Source organism: Rattus norvegicus, chromosome 8 (assembly GCF_021556685.1).
Source record: "Rattus norvegicus strain SHRSP/BbbUtx chromosome 8, alternate assembly SHRSP_T2T, whole genome shotgun sequence".
NCBI lineage: Eukaryota > Metazoa > Chordata > Mammalia > Rodentia > Muridae > Rattus > Rattus norvegicus.
Window position 1 is genome coordinate 77,977,719 of NC_141541.1, and position 23,888 is coordinate 78,001,606.

At 43.5% G+C, this 23,888-nt stretch overlaps 2 pseudogenes; one reads left to right on the plus strand and one right to left on the minus strand.

Annotated features, from left to right (window-relative positions):
• Window positions 1–2,129: 2,129 nt before the first annotated feature.
• On the plus strand, window positions 2,130–2,224 carry LOC120094527 (U2 spliceosomal RNA; annotated as a pseudogene).
• Window positions 2,225–4,578: 2,354 nt separating this feature from the next.
• On the minus strand, window positions 4,579–5,164 carry LOC148004226 (large ribosomal subunit protein uL22 pseudogene; annotated as a pseudogene).
• Window positions 5,165–23,888: the final 18,724 nt, after the last annotated feature.

The window sequence follows — 23,888 nt, forward strand, 5'->3', positions numbered from 1 at the left end:
AACAGACAGGGCCTCATCATGAGACCCTGTCTCAAAAAGTCCCATATTTAATCATCTATGCAAAGTGATAACAATACCTTGATTAAATCTTTACAGGAAGTTTTAAATGAGATAAAACCAGAGAAGACCTGATGCATACTGAGCACCCAGTAATGTTAGGAAATAGTATTGACATTCTGAGTCCTGGTGATTAAATGCAGGCCGCCAGTCTGTAAGCTGTACAGCACGTCTTACTGTTTTACAGTGTACAAAGCTCTCTAACCTGTGATCTCAGCTTAACTGCGTCTCTTTCATAAAAATAGATCTGCATCCAGCTTTTCAGAAAAGGCAGATGTCATCCCAACTACTGTCATTGTAGGTGTTTTCTGCCCGCTCTTTGCAATGCTGGGATTTAAACTCAGGGCCACGAGGACCAGGCAAGCACTGTACTGATGATCAGCATTAACCCCTCATTCATTTTCTTTAAAACATAGTGCCATTAAAGAGGTCATAGCTTAGATCTGCGTGCTGCTCACCCGTGCCAGTATCCACAGTCATTTTCTTTGTGACAATCACGTCCACTTGTTAACTGTCTTGCACAGGCTGGGTGAGTGCTCTCCCACTGAGACCCATCTGTAGCTCTGTATGTTCATTTTGTATCCGCTCTGTGCCTTCTAAGAATTTCCTTCTTATTGGTTGGGCCTTTTCATTTTGCTGATGATATTTCTACTACACAGAAGTTTACCTATACTCAAATTTATCAATCTCTGTCAAAATAATTCATTTTCTTTCATTATTAAACAATTCCTTCTATACCTTTAGATCCTAAAAAGGGCTTTTCTACTATGTGTTTCCCCCCTAAATATCTGGAAGTTTTCCTATCTGTCTCCTCCTCCTCCTCTTCTTCCTCCTCTTCTTCCTCTTCCTCCTCCTCCTCCTCCTCCTCCTCCTCCTCCTCTTTCTCTTCCTCCTCCTCCTCCCCCCCTTTCCAAGACAGCATCTCAGTATGTAGTTACTGGCTGTCTTGGAACTCACTCTGTAGATCAGACTGACCTTGAATGCATAGAGATCCATCTGCCTCTGCCTCTGCCTCTGCCTCTGCCTCTGCCTCTGCCTCTGCCTCTGCCTCTGCCTCTGCCTCTGCCTCTGCCTCTGCCTCTGCCTCTGCCTCTGCCTCTGCCTCTGCCTCTGCCTCTGCCTCTGCCTCTGCCTCGTACTGGGATTAAAGGCATGTTCTACTGTATCCGGCCTGAAAGCTTGATTTTTATATTTAGTTTTTAATGAACTTAATTTCATGCATAGCACTACTCATGATATAAACAAATATTTTGTTTCCCATGTGTCTGGCTGTGTGTGCTAACCATTCAGTGTCTAGTCTTTCTCAGCTCTTATTTATACCTCAGGTTCTCAGCTGTGTGGCTGCCATACTTCATTGCACTATTTATTTCTCCCTGAGCCACATCACATTTTTATTTATTGCAGAGTTACAGAAATCCTCCAAGCCTCAACTTCTAATAAGTTTCCGAATTGGTAAGGTAAATTGCCCAGACTTCAGTCTTTGAGATCTCTTTACCTGATTCATACTTCTCACATCCATGTAGAGTCAACCTCTGAGATCATACACACATGCATGCACATACATCACACATAGACACATGAACAAACATATACACACATGATCATGCATACTTGCACATGCAGACACACAAACACACATAGACGTACACACACACATATAGGTACACATTTGTTGGGACTTTGAGATTAAAGAAATTTGCAAAAAGTGGCACAGTTATGATATTGAATTTCCCCCTTATCCATTTACTATCTTTTGATTTTTATTCTTTCATTGTCTTTTAATAGCTTCATGATTTCATCTGTACAATTATTGCACATATATAATATTTTTGATTTTTCTAACTTTGACCTTTAATCTACTTTCTGATGTTATTTTTGTGGATGGTTTTTCCACTTCTCTAGTTTTCTCTTTTGCTATGTCTAATATTATGGTGACCCATTCATTAAAATCTCCATTTCAATTCTTGAGGCTTTGAGTCTGAAATTTGTATTTAAATCTTAAGAAGAGGCACACCTTGAAGCCCTGTGACAACATTCTCAGTTGTCCATCTACCTGTTAAGTGCATTAGTCAATCTCTTCTCGGCTTTTTGGCTAAGATCAAGTGTAGTATCTGTTCTTATCAGCTTAAATGCATTAGTCCTTTTAAAGGAGCACTCGTAAGCATATGGGCTGCTGGAAAGGAATCAGGAGACTAGGTAGGTGCTTCTAAAAGCAGCCGCGTGCATCTGGCTATCGTCAGAGGTATCCACATAGGGGATTCCTTAGAAAGCAACAGGTCCCATTAATCAGAAAGACCTCGCAATCCACCATGCTTATGTGTGAAACTAAACCCTCAAATTGCAGCTAATCAGACTATGGCACATTCTATTCCAATTAAGATTTATGAGGTATTTGCTAAACCACATCCTTTTACACTGTGAGGGTGAGACCACAGAGCTGGTGTCACTGAATGTGGGTTTGCTGGTGTGAGTGTGTGACTCTGTAGGGTGGGGTGTGAGGTTTGTTAGGGTGTGACTCTGTAGGGTAGAATGTGGGGCATGATGGTTTGTATATGCTTGGCCCAGGGAGTGGCACTATTAGAAAGTGTGGCCCTGTTGGAGTAGGTGTGGCTTTGTTGGAGTAGGTGTATCACTGTGGGTGTGGGCTTTAAGACTCTCATCCTAGCTGTCTGGAAGCCAGTATTCTCCTAGCAGCCTTCAGATGAAGATGTAGAACTCTCAGCTCTGCCTGCACATGGACGCTGCCATGTTCCTGCCTTGATGATACTGGACTGAACCTCTGAACCTGTAAGCCAGCCCCAGTTAAATGTTGTCCTTATAATATTGCCTCTGTCATGGTGTCTCTTCACAGCAGTAAAACCCTAACTAAGACATGGGGTTTGTTAGGATCTGACTCTGTAGGGCGGGATGTGGGACTTGGGAGAGTATTGACCCATGGGTGGAGTAAGTTATGTGGGGTTAGCGGGAAATTTGCCAACAGTAGGAAGTATCTAAACAGTCTGTGGGTGTAACCGAAGAAGCCAACAGGGAGTGACTCTGAGGTGCTTCTGGCAGCGCCAGTGCAGCTTGCATTTTGCATTGTTACCGCAGCCTCGCTTCTAAAAGCACAGCACACACATCACAAATGATATCCACCATTCCAGGCAAACCGACGCTGCCTGAAACCGCTCTGCTCAGATTCAGATCTTCATTATGTTATGCACTGTATGCCCCCACCACACACACATCCATATGTTTCTTCTCTTTACAGAAACATGGTGGTTTAATGACAGAAGACAAATTTCCAATATTCCTACACAGTCAAATTCTTCTCCACACAAACAAGTATGTCTCTGGATTGTGTCATGTAGAATGCTTGACTGCAAAAGTTGATGTTTGAGTTGCGGGAAAGTTTCATTTCAAATGTTAAATGAACCTTGACTTGGGATTAGGACAGAATTTCCAGTTTCTGAAATAGTCCTAAACGTGCACCTTTCATCTTGTACTACGTGTTTATTAAAGTGGCACTTCCCAGCAGTGACTATTATAAACCAAAGTATCTGTCAACTTCGAAAAATGAAAGGTGGGCCGAGTACTGCAATATCAAACATTCGCCCAAGATTTAATTTTTAAATATGTTTTTATTCGTGTGTCAGAAGGGTGTGGGTTTATGCACATGGGAGGGTGATGCCAACAGAGGCCAGAAAGGGGTATCAAGTCTCCCAGAGTTGGAGTTACATGTGAGTCACGTGACATGGGTGCTGAAAGCTGAACCGAGTCCTCCAGAAAAGCAACTGCTGAACCGAGTCCTCCAGAAAAGCAACTGCTGAACCGAGTCCTCCAGAAAAGCAGTTAGTTCTCTAAGCTGCCGAGCTGCAAGGTTTAATTTTTTTATGCAAGAATAAACAAGCATATCCATCTTACTCATATGCTAATTTGCTTTAACTTTTTTGCACACTAAATGGCTTTTTATTAAATAGGCAAATGAAATAGGAAACAGCTTAGTAGTTGAGGGGAAGGTACTGACAGGCAACCATTTCAAGGTTTTCAGTTAGTAGATGCAAGACTTAAAAAAATCTGCCTATGTGGGTATTACTCTTTCTAACAAAGCACTGCAAAGTTTATTCTAAGCTATACTGTTGCTTAATTAGGATCAACTGTAAAGAATTCCTTCCCCCTAAGGGCAGGTTTATCCTATATCCACAGCTCCTGGATGAACAGAGCTTAGACCTATAGGCTTCTGTACAGTAGTTCCCCGGTAAATGCTAATTCAATGAAGCTAGACATGGTCACTTTTACACAGCTTAGTTAAGTGGTTGTCAACAGTCTGTTTCCCTGCTTGACTGCTTTAATAAACCTTTTCCGCATGTTGAAACACACCCCTCCCAGCAGGGCTTATCAGACAGGGCCGGTTAACGTTAATGGGTAATCCTTGGGACAATCTACGTATAAATTAAGATGTCTACAAGAACTTTACTTTTTTTTTTTTTTTTCCGGAGCTGGGGACCAAACCCAGGGCCTTGTGCTTGCTAGGCAAGCGCTCTACCACTGAGCCAAATCCCCAGCCCCAAGAACTTTACTTTTATCTGCATTTACTTTTTGCGGAATTTCTTCCCATGCCATAAGCTTTTGTTTCTTCAGTTTCTTCTGGGTTATCTTTTTCTTCTGTACGACCTCCTCTTCTGGCTTTGGAACAGTCTGTTCCTTTTCGGTGAGGATCATCTCGATGTGGCAGGGGGAGTCGTGTACGGATTAATCCAGCCATGAGCTCTGTTTGTCGGGCAGTTTAGGTGCCTTGTTCACCTGGATATGCTCGACCACTAGAGACTCTACATCCAATCCCTTAGGTTTGCCACTATTCTCCACATCTTTAATTATGTGCAGCAAAAAATTCAGCACCAGTGTCCAGCCCCACTGTTTGGCCAGAATGGCACACACATGGCTTTTTGAAAGTGACATCTTTCAGGCATTTAGTGGATTTTCAGATATGCATACCCTTTGAGTGTTCTTAAAGTGAATATGAATAGTTGAACCTCTTGATTTGCATGATTTTTGTAGGGTTTTCTGAGTCAAGAGAGTAGTGAACCAACTTCATAGGTGTCTTAGGGTTACTGCTGTGAACAGACATCATGACCAAGGCAACTCTTATTAAGGACAACATTTGATTGGGGCTGGCTTACAGGTTCAGAGGTTCAGTTCATAATCATCAAGGCAGGATCATGGCAGCATCCAGGCAGGCCTGGTGCAGGAGGAACTGAGAGTTCTACATCTTCACCTGAAGGATGCTAGCAGAATACTGGCTTCCAGGCAGCTAGGATAATAGCTCACACCCACAGTGATACACCTACTGTAACGGGGCCACACCTTTTAATCGTGCTACTTCCTGGGCCAAGCATATATAAACCATCACAATAGGTCACCTCAGGATGCTTAAAGGAAGAACTTGCTTTCTTCTGCAAAAAATGGTAAAAGTACGTGTATACCAAATAATTATTTTAAAATAAATTTCTTTGTCATGGTTTTTATTGACAAGGACTGTGTGGCACCTGGTCTAGGCATGACTGTGAGAGGGTCTAACTCTGGGCATTCCCAAGGATCATAGCTCTTGACCACAGTTTTGCATTGATAACTGGAGCAGGGTTAGTTTGCAATTAAAGGTGCACAGACTCTGTCTTTTTCTAACCAGGGATGAGTTTCTTTCTTTCTTTCTTTCTTTCTTTCTTTCTTTCTTTCTTTCTTTCTTTCTTTCTTTCTTCCTTCCTTCCTTTCTTTCTTCCTTTCTTTCTTTCTTTTTCTTTCTTTCTCTCTCTCCTTTCTTTCTTTTCTTCCTTCTTCCCTCCCTCCCTCTCTTTCTTCTTCTTCTTCTCATTATTATTATTATTATTATTATTATTATTATTATTTCTGATTGCTACTAGAAACAGGAAAGTTGAGAGATTCATCATTTCCAATTGGCTGTGTTGATGTATAAACAATATAGAATATAATGTACTGTGTGCTGATGTGGCATGACCATGTGGAATGCTGATTCTGTACCTGTGGCCAGTCTTCCATCACCTGGAATCTCTCAGGATAGAAGATGGAAGGAGAGGGTCCCAGGACCTCTGGGGCATCACCCATCACTTGACCAAACAACTGCTTCTGACTGCGTAATCAAGAACATTATTTACTGATAGAAATGGTTGGAAAGAAACAATTTTGAGACTGTCAAAAGTGCAGCTTTGGATTTAAATTATTTAATGCTGAGAACTCATGGAAAAATTGATCAATCTGTATCTATCATCTATCATTGATTATTTGTTAATATCTACTATCATCTATCAATAGATCATTTGTCTAATTATCATCTATCAAACTGTTTACTATTTATTTTTATCTGTTTACTATTTACATATAATCTATCATCTATTGGGCTACCTATTTATCGTCATCAGGTTTATAATTTGCATCTTCTATTTATGATCTATCAATCTATCATCTATTATCTACTATCTTTAAATCAATTTTTTGCTTGATTTTTTTCTTTTGAGACAGGGTTTCTCTCTGTATCCTGGATGTCATCTTGAACTCAGAGATCTGCCTGCCTCCACACCCAGCTTTGGAAATCAGTTTTCTATCCATTTTGTTCATTATTCAAAAGTGGACCTTAAAAACGCATAGAATTGCATACACACACACACACACACACACACACACACACACACACACTTTTTTTTTGGAAAATATTGAAAGATGACAGGTATCAAACTAATAGAAAAACCACAGACCAAAATGTTAACTAATATCCCCTCACCACATTGGGACTACGCATTGTTTTTATTTTCTTTGAGCTTGCCTGTGTTTCACAAAATTTCTGCAATGAGTGTGAATCATGGTTTAAATAAATGTTAAATTACTTAAATAATAAATAACTCATTATAATAACTTCCTGGAGTATCCTAGCAAGTGTCAAGCAGCATCACTTAATGTCAAAACTCACGCTTACTCTCTGAAACAGACGTGTCGAAAGGAAGAGAGGGTGGGGAGAGGGAGGCTATGCTGAGAGGAGGGCTCTGTTTAGCTGTGATGAGGGGGACACAGTGTGCTTGTGAAAGACGTTTCTCCACCAGCATAAGGGAATCATAACTGCTGACAGCATCGCAAAGTGCTGGCTAAAGTGGGGCTAAAATAGGTCTTTGACCTCAATATCCCAAACTGCTATATCCTTGGGAATCTTCATTCATAAAGCGTCTCTCCATAGTCACTGGCATTTTGTAGGGAGACCTCCTCCAGGACACAGAGAGAATGGGCAAGCCGGCTCCTACGCCACAGTGGGCTGGCCCCTTCTACCCTCCTTCCTATGGATGAGACACCTGCCAATAAACTCACGCCTCTGTGACCTCCCTCTACTCACTCTCCCATGGTAGCCAGTGGTTTGAAAGACTACACATGAGGCAGTGTTCCCACTGGCCTTGCCACACCCATGCTTACATTTCCCTCCATAGTCAGACTAGTCTGAAAATTCAATTAGGCCCTGAACATGGCTAATTACAGGGTTTCCATGGCTTCACATTTGCCTTAAGAATAAGATCTCTAAAATGGCCAGCAAGGCCGGTCCTGCTTGGTTAGGGTCCTGCCCATTAACCCTTGATGTTCTGAAACAAAAGAGCTGCCCTTGGTACCATCCCTCATCCCTGCACCCTCATCCCTGGGCCTATCTTTCTTTTTATCCTTTCGTTTTGAGCCCTTCACAACATCTGCTCTCTTTTACAGTATCTCTTTTGGGTTTCTACCCCTCCTTCCAAGCAGTCATCAGTCTCTGATTGTCTGATTTGGGTAATTGCCTTGTATCATGCTGATCTTTTATTCTTAGGCAGCTTACTTGGAAATGGAAATCACTTGTTCCCCAACATATCTCCTATGGACCCAGAAACTGACTGCTTAACAGGAGCCCAGTAATTGTTTGTTGAATGAATGAATGAATGTCTTAAAGTTTCTTTGAAGGGTCCTTTGTTCACTTCTCTCACTCTTCTACTGGCAACCACTAGTTTGAAAATAAGAGGGAAGAGAAAATTGGACGCCTGCTTGTCAACTAGGAAGGCCCTAGAATACTCTGGGTGATGGGCCTGGAGCCTGCCTATGGAGGACCATCTTAATTACATTAGCTGTGGTGGAAAGTGCCTCCCACTGTGGATAGTATCCATTACCTGGTGGAGATCCTGGGCTGTATATATGCAGAAGGGAAGCCAAGCAGCAGGATGAGGTCATGGCTCTCCTATTCTTGACCATAGAGGCAGTGTGACCAGGGCTTCAAGCTCCTGCTGCCTTGATGCCTCACAGAACAGACTGTCCCTTGAACTGTGATCCAGAAGGAACCTTCCTACCTTAGGTTATTCTGTCAAGTATTGCATTGCAACAAGAAGAATAGAAAACAGGACATCCTTTGGGCTGACCTATGGTGTTGCTCTTAGTAATAAGTGAGGGTTGGGAGTTCCTGGGAAGTAGACTAGCTCCAGAAAACAGCCAGTGGTATACTTTAGTCAGACTTTTGCATTTTTTAACTGATACTTTGTTTTCTGCTTCTTTCTTTTTTAATTAAAAAATATATATTTGAGACTGTTATGCAAGAGTAAAGTATTTACATCGTGTATTTATACCTTCCTTCTCACCCCAACTCCTCTGGGTTTCCCTTCTCTCTCAAATTCATGGCCTCTAATTATCCTCACATACACATATGAAATGCATACATTATCACAACATGCTTAACCCAGTTAGTGTGGCCCATTTGTATGTGTGTGTTTAGGGCTGACTATCTGAGATTGGATAACCTATTGGGGGCATATTCCTGGAGAAGTCTGATTCTCCCTTTCTCAGAAGCCATTAAATGCCTGCAGCTCTTCATCCAGAGGTGGTGCCTTGTAAGATTCCCCTACACATGCTCACATGTCAACTGGTGCTGTCATTGTGCATGTCTTGTTTAAGCATCCAGAGTGTTGAGATTTTACCCATGCAGATTTCCTGTCATATATAGAAGACACAACAGACGTCCTGGTCCTCTGGCTCTTAAAATCTTCCCACCCTTTCTTCTCTGATGTTCCCTGAGTCTTGAGTGTAGGGGTTGGGTCATAGATCTGTTGTTTGAGGCTGGGCGCCCCACAGCCAGCTCTTCTCTGCATTTTGCACCATCTCTTTCTTAGTTTGGCCATAGCAACTGTGAAAAAGAAGAGGAAGTTTTCCAACTGAGTTTGAGGCTCATCTGGGTCCTCGTAGGAAAAGGAATGTGGGTGGCAGTTGAATGGCGTTATGAAGTGATGGGGAAAGAAACTGGAAAAGCATGCCTTAGGACATGTATTAGAGCCATGTGTGGTGGTGTGTGCCTATCATCCCAGCTTTTCCTGAGGCGGAGACAGAGGGTTGGGGGTTCAAGCCCATCCTGGGCCATGAAGCAAGTTGAAAGCCAGTTGAGCTTCATAATAGACCCTGTATCAAAACTGTAACTTCGAAAGAATTTTAAAAAGAAAAGGAAGGAAGAAAGGGAGGGCAAGAGGGAGGGTGGGAGGGCAGGAGGGAGGGGAGGAGGGCAGGAGGGAGGGCAGGCTTAAGGAAAAGAAAACCATTCGGTTCTTTAAAGAATCTTTCAGAGTGATGACTGAACTCTGAGCGCAGGATTTCAGTGGGGCGATGAGCCACCACTTGCCTGTACCCACCCCCACCCCAGCACAAATAAAAGATACAATTTCCTCCTGGAGGAGAGGTGTGACTGTTGGGAATCTCATTCCTCTTTGTCAACCTTCACTCCCCACACCTTTCCTATATGGAGACCGGGGGTCAGTTACCAACACTAACTAAGGTGAGGCCCGGCTTATGAAAGAAAGGAAATGTCACGGTCTGTTTAAAAGGAAACTCACATTGAAATCTCTTCTGCCTGAGAACTTTAAATTGTTTTTTCCACTTGATTCATGGCAAATTGAACACGTGCAATAATGTATCCTTTCTTCTCCCTTTCCTCCGCTATGTTTAAATGAGGTCTCTGAAAGAAGAAACAATAATGACAATTTCCTTTAACTTTCCATTCAGGGCTGGATGGAGTCCTGCCTTACAGTTTCACTTGTTGTGAAGGAAGGGTGTGAATTCTCGAGTTGCACATTGCCTCTGTGTGGTTGGAAAGATTGCCTCAGGCCCCGCCACTCACAAAGTCACCGAGATCCATCGCTTCCTATTGTGTGGTAGAGGGTTAACATTAACGGTTTGTGATCAGTGATTTTTCTAAAAGAAGTAACATCTGCATTTTAAACGTGAATTTTAAGCAGAAAGACCTAGATGCATGAGGCGAGCCCTCAGAAGCCAGCTAACTGTGTTTTATATCATTAATTACTGCTGCTTATCAAAGTGCCGTCTCCAAGCTAATTGCTGAGTCCCAGGGGGTCTCACTAAGATGAGCTATGGCCAAGAATAAACAATAAAACCCAAAATCAGCAGAGGTGGCTGCTTTAACGCATCGAAGAGCTACTGAATGTCTGCAGTCATCTCTGCGTCAAGTTGGTCGAGGCAGAAACTGGTCATAGGTGGATGATTGATTTGAGCGCAGTTCCTACCAGGATGAAAGAAACGGACTCGTCTCCACCTGAGGTCACGGCTAATCCCAGCACACCCAGGTTCTACCTTTAGATTGCTGTGGGCAAAATTAAGCCGGAAAGTTAGCAATTCAGACTTTTAAAGACCATTTTCTTTCCAGCAGGACAGGATGGAAACAGAGCTACCTGTCTTCCCCACGCACCAACCTTTCCTAGCCCAGGGTGAGCTCTTGGTGCCTCTAGCTGCCAGTACTAGTGGGCAGACTTCCTGTCACTACAGAACTTTCAATCTGCTGCATTCCTTTAACAGCCATCACTCGACCTCCGGTCCTACTGTCTCCTGACATTATTTACATTAATTTTTTAAAACTCACACACAAGAGCTGAGCATGTGACTGTTGGAAGAGTGCTAGCCTTGTGTGTTTTAAGTGTCAAACTCTGGGACAAATGGCTGAGATGCCCATTGGGCATATCAAAGTGAACCTGGCCTCCAGGTCCTCCCATACCCTCTCCTCCACAGTCTGTGACAACTACCCACCAGGCACGCCTGGCTTTTCCAGAACTAACTTGTAAAGTTTCCTGTGTCTGACCCGGAAGTTCTCTCCAATTGATAACTACTGGCAAATGAAAAGGTTGGCTCTCTAATGGAGTATCAATGCAAACCATTCTTTATGGTTCAGTTTTGTTTTTTTAAGTAGAATAATAGTAATTTTTATTAGAAAATTTGTGTTAAATTTATTTTTCTCCAGGGACTAAGCCACTACCCAAAGACTGACCATGGGCTCCAACCTCATAGGTAGCAATGAATAGCCTAGTAAGATCACCAATGGAAGGAGAAGCCCTTGGTCCTGCCAAGACTGAACCCCCAGTGAACATGATTGTTGGGGGGAGGGTGGTAATGGGGGGAGGATGGGGAGGGGAACACCCATAAAGAAGGGGAGGGGGAGGGGATAGGGGAGTGTTGGCCGGGAAACCAGGAAAGGGTATAACAATCGAAATGTAAATAAGAAATACCCAAGTTAATAAAGATAAAAAATATTTTTCTTTCTATACTAGGTATTTATTAGATTTAGCTTTGTCTGACAATCACAGGTTCACTTCTCTTATACTGTCATCTCCACACAGCAGAATATCCAGTCCTTTTCCATTCAAGCTGCTTGTCTGTATATTAATAAAATGATTACCTCCTTCTTTCTATATGTCACATGGTTTTTAAAGGACAGCAACTTTTTTTTTTATTTAAGGGCAGGCCCCATACCCAGCAGTAGGTGGCCAACACAGAAGTTCTTTGTCTTGTAATGGTTGGTCAGAGCATTTTTTCTAAGTCTCTCATATATAATATGGGATTCCTATTTGTACACGTGTGTTGTTTCTGTATCTATGTGTTTCTTTGTTTTGTCCTATTACAGTTTGTTTGTTATTTATTTTTTTAAATATTTATTTATATTATTTATATGAGTATACTGTAACTATCTTCAGACACACCAGAAGAGGGCATCAGATCCCATCACAGATGGTTGTGAGCCACCATGTGGTTGCTGGGAATTGAACTCAGGACCTCTGGAAGAGCAGCCAGTGCTCTTAACCGCTAAGCCATTTTTCCAGCCCTGTTATTTATTTTACTATTTATTATTCTTTTTAAATTATATTTTTATATTTATAAAATATTTTTATTTATTATTTTATTCTTTAGATGTCTGTTTGTTTTCTAAGTGGAGACAGAGACGATGTGGATTTAGGTGGGAGAGAAAGAAGGAGGATCTCAGAGGAGCTGATGAAAGGAGAAGTCATAGTCAGAATATATTGTATTTAAAAACCTACTTTTTATAAAAGAAAAATAAAGGGAGATTTTTTTCATGTGTTAGTGGGACCATAAGATCGATATTTTTCTTGGCCTGGCTATATTTATAGAAACAAAATGATTTCCCATTCTTCCCATGATATTACAGATGAAAAATTTTGTTTTCTGGGTCCAGCAAGATGGCTCAGTGCGTAAAAGTGCTTGCCACCAAGCCTGAAAATCTGAGCTCTGTCTCCAGGACACTCAGGTGGAGGAGAGAATTGATTCCTACAGTTGTACCTGATCTGAACATGCAGCCTGTGTCATGGGTGCAAATTTGTACACGCACACATGCACAAAGAAGAATTAATGTGTGATAAATGATTTTTTAAATAAAGAATGAAAAATATCTTTACTGTATGTCCTCACATGGTAACACTGGTTCATTTCATGCCTCTGCTTCCTTCAGGTGATTTATTTATTTGTTTAGTCATTCATTCATTCATTCATTTAGTGTGTGTGTGTGTGTGTGTGTGTGTGTGTGTGTGTTCTGCTTTTGTGTGATACATGTGAAGGGACATAGGGATTAGGCATGCATGTTCAAACTGAAGTCTTTATGCTTACATGGTAAGCTCTCTTACCTAAGGTAAGCCATCTCCCTGCTCCTCATTTTGAAGTTCAAAAATGATGTTGAGTTTGTAAATCTATTGGGAAAATATTTCCCAAGGGGTCCTCCTTTCTGTAGTTGGTGGACAGGGAAGGCCAGCTTTTAGGTTCATGATTCAGTTCTCTCCTTCTACCATGTGGGTCACAAGGATTGGGTTGTCAGGCCCTTGGTAGCAAGCCCCTCTGCCTACAGAGCCTTCCCATCACCTCCAGTAAGGGAGCTCTCCTCCACTTCCTTCATTCAGGTCTATGGATTGCAGAGAATTGGAGCCCTAGGAACACTGCTTCCCAGAGCAAGTCCTGGCTAATATAAATGACTCCAGACAGAAAACCAATGAGACAGGAAGAGACTGAGAAAGGCAAGAGCAGGAAGAGAGGACTAGCATGAAGAAGAGAGGGGAGATGGGAGAAGAGACATGATTAGAAAAACGGAAAGAAACAGAGAGAAAGAGATGGGAACGTCCATGTTGATGGTCTTCAGAGTGGAACGGACTGTGAGAACCATCCAGACATCCTTGCTGTGAAAGAGGGCCCCAAACAGACAAAGATCTTCCCTGGAAGCCAATAGCTGGAGGATTCCCCACCCCACGCCAAATTTCTCCTAGAGAGTAAGAGAACAGCCGTTGATGCCCGTAGCCACTAGATGATCGTCCTGTTGGATGTTTGGAGTCACCTTCGAAGGCATCAAGCCCTGCCCAGGACCTGCTCCTTCTGAGCAAGTGTCATCTTGGCAAGTGAGTTTGTAAAACGGGGTGCGATTCTCGCATTTGGCTTTGGGGAAATGAGTCCATATCCTGATAAGAATCCATTCCCATTCCCTGCTCCTCAGATGAGGAGGCCACCGCATCATGGACCGAGTGCTCCCTTCCCAGCTTAGCTGAAAACACAAGGGCAGAGATGGCCTCACTGTCAAAAACGAACCACTTCAAAGGATGGCCCTTCGGTGGAAATGTGGAGCAGGCCCGGTGTGTTCCCGGGGTGCACGCTGGCTCCCTGAGCTTTGTCCAAGGTCGGGCTTATGTACTAGGCAAATAGGAACAGTGAAAGCTCAGGTTCTCTCTAAGACCTCATCTAGATGTGGGTATTACAGGTAGAGTCAGGGAGGCTGATAGCACAAGTATTCCTTTAGGATTCTGGTGTCAGAGGAAGGAACTCCTCGGCTCCGAAGCTGTCAGATCTCCCTTAATTATGATTAATAACACACACATACTTGAGAAAGCTTTTTTCCTCTCTCTTTCTCCTCATGCTGACTTTCTTAAAATGTCCCTTTGCTAAATGTGAGCTCAGTAATCAGTGCAGCCACAGCTATAGGAACAGACTGGGGCGATGTCTCTGTGCAGTGGGGCCCAAAGCATTGTGCTCGGCTGTGTTTGATGGTTCGGACACTCTGTAGAGAGCACGCTGGTTCCAATGCTGTGCATTTTGTGTAGCCTTTATTTCTCTTTTCCTCCCTTTTTCTTTCCCTCCCTTTTTCTTTCTTTTTCTACATTGTTTCTCACTTGTTTTATTTGTTTTCTTTTCTGGAACAGGGTCTACATATTGTACCCCAGGCTGGCCTACAACTCACGATGTAGCCTGTGCTAGCCTCAGACTCACAACAATCCTCCTGCTTCAGCCTCCCAAGTACTGAAATCACGGGCATAAAGTGCACACACATCCTCTTTTCTGCAAGATTTATGGTTACACAGTGCAGAAAGAGTGTTTGGGGGTAAGTGAGTTTTAATGTGGTCAGAAATGAGCTCCCTGGTCTTAAAGAAAATCAGTACATGATTCTGTCATTGTTCCCTCAGGAGAATGGCTACTATGGGCTTCAGAGGGGAGAAGCTGTGTTGTCTATAAAGAAGGAAACAAATGGGGTTGAGTATGGTGTTTCTGTAAGAGTGCCGAGAAGACTTGGAGAAGCTGTAAATTGCCTAAACCGGGACACCTGAGCTGCACCAGCATCTGTGGTGTAGTCTGCAAACCTGGTGTTTCTCTTGCTGTGACAAAATACCACGACCAAAGCAACTTGTGGAGGAAAGGGGTTACTTGGTTTACATGTCCCAGGTATAGTCTGTCACTGAGGGTGCAAACTCAAGCAAGGCAGGAGGTGAAGCAGAGGCCGTGGAGGAACTCTTACTTACTGGCTCCCCCTGCATGGCTTATCCAGCTACCTTTCGTAAACACCTTGGGAGGCCAGGTGTGGCACCAGCTTCACCCTCCCATCTCAATCTTTAGTCAGGAAAATGTCCCCCAGACTTGTCACAGGCCAATCTGATGGAGGTGTCTTCTCACCTGAGATTCTCTCTCCTGGATGACTCATGCTTATAGCAGAGTAACAAAAACCCAATGAGCATCTGATGTGATCCATCCTCCTTCCTTCCCTCCCTGCCATTCTCTCTCTCTCTCTCTCTCTCTCTCTCTCTCTCTCACACACACACACACACACACACACACACACACACACTCCTACATAAAACAACAATGTGCTTCTCGTGAGCGCTCTGTGTGACACAGGCTTAGCTCTGTCACTGACACAGAGAGGGATATTCTGAGTGTACACGTGAGACTGTGTGGAGAGGCTGCGTGCTAATGTGGACAGGTCTTGCCTTTCCTCCTTGCAGACACATCCTTTGCTTACTCTTGTTAGTATTCCCTGAGCTGCTGTATTGGCTCTGTGCTTCACTCGCTGTTAGTAGTTACTCTGGGGCAGATGTGCGCCTGACCTCATTTTGTTGTCTAGGTAAAGTTAGCAGGCCTTGGAATTCAGGGAGTCAATGGCTCCTTCTTGGGCTTTAATTAGACACCTTAAGCTCTGATTGGCCACTATGAAGCCAATCACTCAACAAGAGTGCTCTTTGGCTCTCTGGGAATTGTAGGTGCAGTTGATCTTCTCAGCAGAAGTAGACACTCGCAGAACTACTCATTCAGCTTGGCCAGCACACTATGTAGGGCTGGGGTGGTGAGCATGTCTAAAGACTTTTGAACAAGTGCAGTAGGCGTTTTCTGTACGCAGTGTAAGAAAAAGTAGATTGTCCTTGTGTTTCGGACAGAAATGTATTTGAATTCCATGTGCTTGCTAGTCAAGATGGATACAGGTCATGTCAACTAAAACAAAAGTTGCCTTGCAGAGGGAAGCAGGGGTTCATGGGAACACAGAAGAACAACAATATGGCTGCCGGGCAACCAACCCCCCTGGACATGTGAGTGGCAGGTCAGTTCCAAACCTGTTCAGCTAAAAAATCCCTAAGGAAGGAACAGGGTCTCCCTCACTCCTGCATCAAGAGATCCGGCTCTTGTATGCCACATTTACTGAACAAATAAATAAAACACTTCTTCTAACAGAGGACCGACATTGCTCAAAGCATATATTTACCCAGAACTTAATATTTGTTATATGAATATTCATTTCCCTTATTCTCTAACTTTCACCCCCTTTAACTTACTTTTTGTGTAGCAGGTAGGGGCGGGCGTGGGTGTATGTATACATACATGGTTGCATGTAGGAATCAGAAGACAGCCTTGGGCTGTCTTGGGTGTCTTCTACCTTCTGTTTGAGGGAGGGTCTCTCCTTGTCCTGCACTTTTGCCATGTGGGCCAAGTCAGTTAGCCTTTGAGTTTTCAGGGGTCTACACCCCATCTTGCTGTTGCTAGAATTCCAGTGAGCTTGGGTTTTCTATTTGGGATCTGAACTCGGGTCTTCACACTTGTAAGGCAAGGGCATTAGCAGCTGAACCATCTCCCAAGCCCATAATCTTCATTCTTAATGATGTCCTCAGGCAAACGCAACCCAGCTGGGAACAAACCCAATGTACAGATAGCATCATGGTGCACACAGATAGTCTTATGGCAGCCACCTTGGCAATTCTGTTGTATAAATTTTGGAATGTGTTTAAACATGATGATGATGATGATGATGATGATGATGATGATGATGACGACGACGACAATGATGATGATGATGATATTAATAGGGCTGGAGAGGTGGCTCACAAATTAAGGGCAATGGACATGGTTTTATTCCCAGCACTTGTGGAATATATGAATGTGAAGGCTTTTTCAATATGCAGAGACTTCTACTGGGGCTGCAAGCACAAGGCAGGAGTCACCCCTTCCCCAGAGGAGTGTACAGGTTAGAGGCAAAGACGGGCTATAATAAAGCACGAAGGACCATCTAGCTTGGACCTGGATGATCAGCTTTTGCAGAGAAAACAGCACACTGCTTAAACTTGAAGGATGAGGGACTCGATCTGCAGAGTGGAGGCCAACAGTGCCCCTCCTACGGCACCTTGGCTTCTATGGTGGGCCAACCCAGCTGTCTTCATAACTCAGGGTTTCTTCTGTTCTAGCTAGGCACATGTTGCCTTTTAGGATCAGCTCACAAGCAATGACCAGGGAGAGTGAACAGATAAAGACCCAGACTCCCATCTCCCCCTCTCACAGATTCCCAGAGGCTTGACCATCAGCTGGCAAAACAAGCGGCTCAACAGCTCAGTCCCTTCGCCTGACCTTCCTTCACCCTGACTCCCATCCACTCCCTCTTCTGTGTTTGAAAATTACTTTAGAAATCCTTGGTTCGGTTCCCTTGTATAAGGACCTAACTTAAGACATCCTGGGTATAGTGGGGGGCAGTGAAAACATTGTAGACAAAACCAGCCATTTTTAATAAACACCCAGAGTTGCTAAAGAATAAAAAAAAAATTGTGGCACACAGCACTAGCTGAGGTGAGAAGGGTCTTGTTTGCCCCGGGAGGATTGTAGTGGTTTGTATTATGCATCCACATTCACAGTTCCCTAGGAACACATGCGCGTGTGCATGTACATACACACACACACACACACACACACACACACACACACACACACAGAGAGAGAGAGAGAGAGAGAGAGAGAGAGAGAGAGAGAGAGAGAGGGAAAGAGAGAGAGGATTTGCATAAGTGTTGAAATCTTATAATTTTGTACACAGCAAGAGTAGCTTATGGTGGGAATTACGTCCTTAGTCCTAATGCCCCTTTAGATCATCTTCCCATCTGATGTACTAATTAGATGCCAAACACTAATTCAGGGGGAAAAAATCACAATTTCATTTTTGAAATCAAATGTCTAAAAATAGGTCACTCAATAGAAACAAACAGGTACTTTGGCCTGGTGTTCGAGAGAAAAGCCTCGAACGGCCTCTCAGGAAGGAAACAACCTTGTCTTGGCCTTGCTTGACTGGACAGGAAGAAACCATGGGTGCCTTCCAAATCGGTTTTGGTCCCCACATTGTTGACCTGGAGCCTTTTCTTAAAGGAGAGAGTCTTCAGGAAAACCCGTACTGCGTAAACTTTGAGAGCTCTCTCATGGGCTGGTGTCTTCCTAGGCACAGACTATCTGAATATTTCCTGCATGCTAAGCAGACAATTGTCAGGCACTTCCTCTAGGCGAGATAGTTATAAATGCCGTTTATGGTCCTGCTATGACAACTGTGAAGGACATGCCAAAGAATTTATCACAGGATTACCCATCCACCAGCAGAATACCTAATAAGATTCTAAATGACCCAAGATGATAATAAGATCTAGCTTGTAGCAATAAGGTATTAATAAACGGCTCTTTTCAATAAGGGAGACTCCCAGCATCATTACCCTGACATATTTGTTTTGCTTATATTTTGTGAACAAAGTAGGGCTGCTGGATTGAATAGTGAATTTATAAAAACCCATGATGTATGAAAAGCACAACCCACAGGAAGTGGAACCTGCAGGTTAAAGTCAAGAGCACAGTGTTTGCGTATGGCTTCCCGGTGCTGGGGTCCCCAAGCCATCAATTCTAATTTTTCCATGCCATTTGCCTTTGTATTTAAAATTTATATAAGAAAAATATATCGCCCGCTGTTGACCACAAGGCCATCATTCAAATGAAGAAGTTTAGTAAAATCATAAACTGAGAGTGTGTGGATAAAGAATGAATTGAGAATACAGAATTCAAAATGAGATCTGGGATCTGGCTGGTGCCCCTGCTTTGAAACTAAAACCATTTAGTGTTGAGTTAATTAAAAATATGGACCCTGCTTGTTATCATTTAACTATTCCTATCGAGGGCAAGTGGCGAGACTCGGGACTGCCTAGTAGTCATTTCTCAAATGTCGTGTCCCTCCCTTATCTTGTGACTGCCCCCACCTTGATTTTTGTCTTGCTGTTCTACAGTGTCTGAGGACACAGTACAGGGATAAGACCACCCCTTTAAAGACCTTCACTTCCTTTCTAGATTAGCCTTGTGCCTGGAAGTTGTTTTTCAGTGGGTTACATTTTTCCTGGCATGCCTGATGAGGTGGCTTAGTATGCAAAAGTGACCTGAGGGTGACCCGCCAAAGGCCAGATGTGATGGCTAACATCTGTAACCTCCGGACTCCTGCAGTGAGATGGGAGACGGAGCCAGAGATTCCCTGGGAGGCACACAGGTTGGCAGTACAACAAAAAGAGAGACCTGCCTCGAGCTGGAAGGTTGAGAGCCCATTCCTGAAAAACTGCTCTCTCTCTCTCTCTCTCTCTCTCTCTCTCTCTCTCTCTCTCTCTCTCTCTCTCTGTCTCCACCCCCTCTCTCTTTCTCTCTGTCTGTCTGTCTGTCTATCTCTCTGTCTCTGTCTCTCTCTCCATCTCTCTCTTTCTCTCTGTCTATTTCTCTGTCTCTGTCTCTGTCTGTCTGTCTGTCTGTCTGTCTCTCTCTCTCTCTCACACACACACACACACACACACACACACACACACAAGCTGTGGAGTGCACACTCCCACACTGACATGATAATTTAAAAAAAACCAAATGTTTATCACGGCAAACTTGAGAGCTGGAATTAGCAGTTGCTCCTGGTCTGAGGCGTGCTTTACAAAGGGGCATGGAGTATGTAGAGCCGCTACAGGAGAAGTTCTGTGTGACCAGCCCTGGTCGTACATTTTCATCTTCTCAGCTGCTGTCTGAACTCACTCTGGTGTGAAGCCCCGTTCTCAGCCCTAGTCCCCAACCTTCATGCGTCTGCCACTGCACCTACCTCTTAAACTTTAGATGAGTGGAACAGTGTACTGGGTTTTACTTTTTTAAAAAACCTTTTATTTATTCCTTGACAATTTCATCCATGCAGACAATCTTATCCAGTTTATCTAAACCCCAACTCCTTTGTGCCTCTCATATTGGACATCTCTCCAACACACCCCCCTTTTCAAAACTCTCCCCACCCCAATCCTTTCCGTAGCTCACTGACCTCATGCTCCCTGCTGGAATGTTGACGGCCCTTGCTGACTTGTGTGCCACTAGTGCGGGAGGCTATGACTGCAGCACGCCCGTGGGTGCCGTGCACACCGACCTCTGGCCCTTACAGCGTATTACCCTCTGTTCCAAGACGTTCCCTAGGTAAGTGTTTTGTTGTGGGGACCTTTTTATTTTTCTTGACGAGTGCTCAGAAGTGAGCTTACCAGGTCGTAGGGTAAGTGTTTAAGAAACTTCCAGATGGTCCTACAAGCAGTTGTGAGTTCAGAAGCTCCGTACACTTGTCAACACTCAGTGGAGCACATTCCTTCAAATTTGGACTCTGATAGGTTGGAGCAGGTGGCTCACATTGGTTTCAGGTATCAATGATATTAAAAACAGAAACAGAAACAAAAACACTACAACAGCCTAATTGGTAGAGGGATGGCGGCTTTGACTTGTGCTGAGCTGTGAATGACCATCCACAACTTCCCTTTTGTGAAAGTAGCAAGAAATGTAAGGTCCGTGCGTTTCGGACCACCGAGTCATCTCCAGGAGGCTTGGTTCACATTCTCTCACTGTCTCCCCCAACTCCAGTTCCTTAGTTTAGTCATAATTCTCCAGAAAGGAGATGCCATCTCTCTAGTTAAGCATTCCTGATTGGTGGCCTAAAAGCCACACAATTGTGTCACAAAATCAAAGTGGAAACAGCCCCCGCCTACACACCGTGGTAATTCATGTACAAGCTAAGATATGCAAGGTCCTGCAACTGCCATTCTATAAAGAGACTGAGTGGTGATCACCCGCGGTTCTACCTCAAGTTGAGATTCAAGCTCGGACAGTGAATGCCAAGCCTTCTCAGCAAGTTCAGTTTGAGACACAAACTTTTAAAACCTAGAAATAGTAAAATTGCTTCATGACCCCTATAGATGATAATACTCAATTTAAGAGAACCCCTGATGATGAAATCAGGCTTGAGCTTGTTTTTAATATGAAAGCGCGCACGCACACACACACGTGCTATCACTGTACCTGAGACAGGTGGCCATGTGGCTGTCCCATTGAGTTCTCGGTGGGTACCCATGGCTATTCTCCAGGGCATCACTATTGAGCTCCAAGGTGTTCTTTGTGCAGTGCGCTAGCAAGGCCAGGAAGACAGTGGCTAAGTGTCCCACTGTCTCCTGAGAAAAGTGACTGAAGACTGTTCCTTAGATAAGCATTGTCCTTCCTGTATGGTCTGACCTTCAACCTGGAAAGAGCTACCCATCACAGAGACACTTAGCTATTGCTTGAGCATAATACAAATGATAATGATGGGGTGACATTAATAACGGACACTGGCCGGACACTTACACAATCATCAACTCTGTAGCCTATATTTTAAGCTTTTGTTAGGAAAATGACCCATGGTTCCGAAAACTTTTCCTCCAGGTCATGTTAGGTTTCTGGGGACTGCCACTAGGGGGCAGCATTGCCGCTATCGTCTTATGGGAGTCAAAGCAAGTTCTATTTATGTACGATTCTTAATCTTTTTAGGTGCATTTCCCCCCTCATTTAGGATGAATATAAGTAATCTTCCAGTTATCTTACACAGTAAGTTAATAATTTAAGAAATGGATCTGGCCTCTCATAAATACTGCAGAGGAAGGACAGTGACATAGTTTTCTTTTTCTGTTTTTCTCAATCCATTATTTTATGTCTTCATTAATTATTCTATTTGTAATAGTTGTGCTTGTTAAAAGGGAAGTCTCCACTATCTGTAATGAATTATTAGCACATGCTTTCTGGGCTGTGGACTTGCCCGGAGCACTTAGCTTCCCATCCATTTAGCTGAATATTGGTATTTTTCTGGAAGGGGTCATACATCTTATCTAATGTTCAGATTGGCAAAGGACGGACATCTGTGGGTCGTACACTTCGTTTGTCGAGACAAAGTATGGACCCTGGTTACCTGTACCCGTCTAAAACGGAATGTTTAACCCCTCCTGGCATTGTGATGAGTTTATCTGTTTCCTACATGATTTGCCTTGTGCTTTGCCTTGTGCAGGGTGAGGAAATGTCCTTTGGTTCATCCCATCTCTGAACACGAATGACCCTTCTCAACTCCCCCAAAGAGCTGTCCCCAACAGCTTTAATAATTTTTAAATTAAATTAAGTTCTGAAACAAGGTTTCACGATGCGCCTCAGGATGGTCTGAAACTGCTATGTAGACCAGGCTGGCCTTGAACTCACAGAGATCTGCCTGACTCTGGCTCCCGAGTGCTGGGATTAAAGGCATGAGCCACCACAGTCAGCACCTCCAGCTATAGATTAATACTTTTAAGCTTTCTTTGGGCTTCTATTTGACAGTAAACCGTCTTTTCACCCTTTCATCTTAACTTTATATTTCAATACTTGACTCTTCTGATGGGCACATAAACTGAATTATTAAAACCTTCTGAATATTTGCCTTTAATTGACTTCTTTAGTTCAATTGAATTCTATGACTTAAAATGTGATTGATATTGATTGATGATTGATTAATTGATTGGAGACAAGGTCTGTGTAGTTCTGGCTGTCCCAGAACTCATTATGTAGCCAAATTGGTCTCAAACTCACAAAGATCTGCCTGCTTCTGTCTCCCCAGTGCCCGAATCAAAGGTGTGAGCCACCATGCTGGCCCATTATTTCTCGCCACCCACCATCATCCCGGTTTTTGGCTTCATTTCAAAGAGCTGCTTGTTATAGTCTGTGACCCTTCTCCCCATTTACGGTAAAGTTATACATTCTATCACTTATCTCTGAAAGATCATTACATTTTAATATAGCATCTCTAAGACAAAATTTCATCTTACCAGAGATGGCTCAGGGTTAAGGGTAGTGGCTGCTCTTCCAGAGGACCCATCTGCTTGTCACAGATGACAAGATGTCATTCTTTTCATGACTGAATAATAGTTTGTTCAAAATGCCACATTTTTTTTTCCCTACAGCATGGGTTATGGATCAAGTTGTATCTTTCAAAAGAAGACATAATGAAGACCTAACCCTCGGTCCCTCAGAACGTGGCCTCACTCGGAAATGGGGTCTTCATAGAGGTAATCAAATTAAAGTGAGGTTGTTGGCGTGGGCCTTCACCAACTGTGACTGCTGTCCTTATCACCAAGAGAAGTTTAAACATAGACACCCAGTGAGGGGGCCACAGGGGATGTCAGCTGCCACTACCTCAATTTCGATTAGTAGCCTCTAGAGCTAGATGGTACCCTCCCTGCTTGTGGTATTTTGTTATAGCAACTTGGATCTTTTTTTTTTCCATTTCGGTTTTGTTTTTCCAGAATTTTCCAGAAGCAGGACTGCCCTCAGAGGCCAGAAGTTATGTCAGGTCCTCCTAGGGCTGTAAGCCATCTGCCATTGGTGCTGGAAACTAAACTCGGATCCTTTGGGAGAGCGGTAGGCACCCTTCTGGTCCGTCGTCAGACGCATTATCCATTGTGCCACTGGCCCACTCTAACATCAGGCACGCTTACTGCAGAGTTGTCTTTCCAGACTTAGACAAGCACTCCTTCACTGCCTTCTTCAGACCTTTCTACTAGCTTCTGTTCTTAGCCTCTCTGGTTTCTAAGATTTATTTATCTTTACATGCATTGGTGTTTTGCCTGCATGTGTGCCTGTGTGAG